This window comes from Schistocerca serialis, unplaced genomic scaffold, assembly GCF_023864345.2.
Source record: "Schistocerca serialis cubense isolate TAMUIC-IGC-003099 unplaced genomic scaffold, iqSchSeri2.2 HiC_scaffold_1420, whole genome shotgun sequence".
In the NCBI taxonomy this organism is placed as follows: domain Eukaryota; kingdom Metazoa; phylum Arthropoda; class Insecta; order Orthoptera; family Acrididae; genus Schistocerca; species Schistocerca serialis.
In genome coordinates, this window is record NW_026047648.1 from 595,260 (window position 1) to 598,364 (window position 3,105).

Here is a 3,105-nt window from a genome sequence, read left to right on the forward strand (position 1 = left end):
TCGCATGTGTAGCCGTTATATGATTGTGAATTGAAAAGTTAGTGTAATAGTGTTCATAGTACTTCAACATATAAACATGCCACGTAGATGCTGTATGCCTACTTTCCACAATTTTCCACCGTTTTACAATTATGCACCATTTTATCACCTGTTTTCTTGTTTCTTTTCTTCTTACGTTTTTAACGTCTGTAGGCTGCAGAGCAGCGTACGGCGGGGGGGATCGAAATGCAGTAAAGGAAAAAAAGAAGACTTTATGCATGCTTGTAGAGGCTATTAAACTGCTCGGGAAAGAGTCAGTACATTCCATTTCCCTCGTGATGAAGATGCATGGAGAGAATGGATAAGAGCAGTTCATCGTGATAATTTCATCCCTTCAGATCACTCTGTGGTAAGTAGCAGCTTTAGTAAATAAACCTATGAAATGGTTCTGTTTAGTCTGAGTGTTAATTGTAATTTATAAACATAACCTGTATACATAGGCCAAACTTTTCTCATATTAACGTAACGTAATCCATTATTTTTAACAGATTTGTGAGCTGCATTTCCATGCACACGAAATAGAAAGAAGTACATCGTCATATGATGCTAAGACTGGAAGATTAATTACACGCCTCTTGATCGTCCACGTTTAAGGAAAGGTAAGTTGGTCGTTTACGGACTTAAGTTAGGTTATATAATTATTGGAAGAATCTCTTACACTCTTCGTTTATATGGTAAGGTACTGAGAATTAATATTTGTTTATAGGTGCAATACCAGCACTATTGCCAGAATGTCCTGATTATTTAACTACACCACAAGAAGGAAAATATCATTCTTTTCGTTGAAGGTATTATGTGATAAAATTAATAGTAGCGATTCGAATGAGTGGACCTGTGTCAAAAAGTTGAGTAGTGTGTATTTTCTTTTAATTAGTGAAATGCCAATTTTGAGAGTTCTGTGGTATGTTACAATTAACGCAAGTCTCACTTTCACTGTCCATGTCAATGATTAACAGCTTGGTCAAATAGGGAACATAAAGTTTCTAGTAACCGTAAGTACCAAAACACAGTTAGCTAATATTCTTAATATTGTCGAGTTAAAATTTAGCAACAGAGAAGATCAGGAACCTAATGAGAGTATTGATTTCATAACCACTATTTTGAATAATTTATCTGAAAACTTGCCAGATAAACATGAAATTATAAACTTATGGAAGAACAGATTCCATTGCTAAAATGCAAGAAGAAAATTGCAAGATATTCGTGGGATATTTTAGTTTTGTGGTCATTAGTTCATTCTATTTCTCCTCAGTGTTACAAGTTTTTAAGAAGCAGTGGTATAATAACTATGTCTAACCCTGCTACTCTGACTAGAATATGTGGTGGATTTACTAGTAATACTGCTCTTGAACAAGTTCCTGCACATTTTCTGGGATATATAACTAGGACAGTGAGATTTTTAACTGAAGAAGACCGGGCAGTCTCCTCTCGGTGCATGAAATCCATTTAAAGTCACAAAGGGGGAAACATAGTTGGCCAGGCCTACAATAGTAGTGAATTTGCATCTGCAGCCTACGTATTCGTGGTGCGTGGTTTGGATACACAGTACACTGATGTAGCTCATATTCTGCCGGTCAAAGTTTTGCATGCCCCTGCTCTTTTCACCTTCCTTAAAGATATTGTATCGAAGTTAGAAAGCATGGAGTTTGAAGTTGTTGGTATTGTATCTCACAATAATACCATCAATAAGAAAGCTGTATCTTACTCCAGTGACCAACCGAACTTAAAATTAAGTACCGACACCCTTCTCCAGGTGCTGGAAGGAGGCCATTTTATTTTCTAATCGATAGTGTGCGCCCATCAAAATGCATAAGAAACAACTGGCTGAATCAGAAAGAAGAGATTATAGAGCTTCCGGATTTTAATTATGAGCTGGGTGATGGTTTTGCGTCTTTCAACAGCTTTAAATCTCTTCATTTGCTGGAAAAAGCAAATTTATTGACATTTGCAAACAAGCTATGTCTTAAATCACTGTATCCCTGAACCATAGAAAGGCAGAATGTAAAACTTGCTCTCCATATTTTTGACAATACAACAGCTATTGCTCTCAGAGAATTAGGCTCTAAACACAATATTGAATACTGCAACTTTCATTGAGATCATTTGCAAGTGGTGGATGCAGTTAATGTAAAAACATTATAAAAAGGTCAAAGGTTATTAAATAGGATTCAACAGCCAATAACCAGGAATTCTAAGCACATACTGGAGTTCCTACATCAGTTTGCAAATTGGTTAATAAAGGAAAATTCTCGGGGTTTAATTGGTCTTAGCAGACAAACACATTTAGCTCTTGGGCATACCATTCTCACATTGGTGGATCTGCCTAGGTATTGGCTCAATGAGAAAAAGAGGCAATACATTCTAACAGGCAAGGTTCAAACTGATGACCTGGAAAGCAGGATTGGTAAATTTTATCAGATGAGTGGTGGTAATTACCATGTGTCAATTAGACAGATTTTTGAGACAGAAAGAAACTGAGGGTATGAAGCTATGTATCATTAATATTAAAGTCCCAAAAATGGGTGGTGTTGTAATTGCCAAGGATGACATTTTTTCTACTGAGACAGATATAAATGACCTCCCAGGAGTGACATATAATGAAGAGTTAAATGTAGTTGTGGAAGATGTTGATATACAGGAATTGGACGAGTATGTGTGGCCTGTACTCCACTACATAAGTGGTTACTGCTCATATGCAGTCATTAAGAAACTTAAATGTGATTATTTATTTTATTTATTTGCCTGTAGACAACTGTTGTGTTGTGTAGGCATCGTCAGATGGTTATACAAATGATTATACATAAGGTCAGTAGTTACATAGTTATACAGATTGTGGTACTAAAGATTACACAAAAGTTAACATATGGTATATGATTATACAAAAGGTCAGTGTGGTTGTATGACATAAATTACAGTTCCTTTGATCACAATCACATTTATAATAATAGAGAATCATATTTTTTCATCATGTAGGAATTTACTTATGTTATAGAATGCTTTCTCTTTCAACCATGTCTCTACTACCATTTTAAATCTATTCTCATGCAATTCCCTCATTCCATGTGA

At 35.7% G+C, this 3,105-nt stretch overlaps 1 long non-coding RNA gene across 1 annotated transcript; it reads left to right on the forward strand.

Moving 5' to 3' along the window:
* The first annotated feature begins 214 nt into the window (after window positions 1-214).
* Window positions 215-824, forward strand: LOC126443049 (uncharacterized). Its single transcript, XR_007581819.1, has 3 exons — window positions 215-388; window positions 528-638; window positions 746-824. It is a non-coding gene; the product is annotated as an uncharacterized LOC126443049 (long non-coding RNA).
* The last annotated feature ends 2,281 nt before the right edge of the window (window positions 825-3,105 follow it).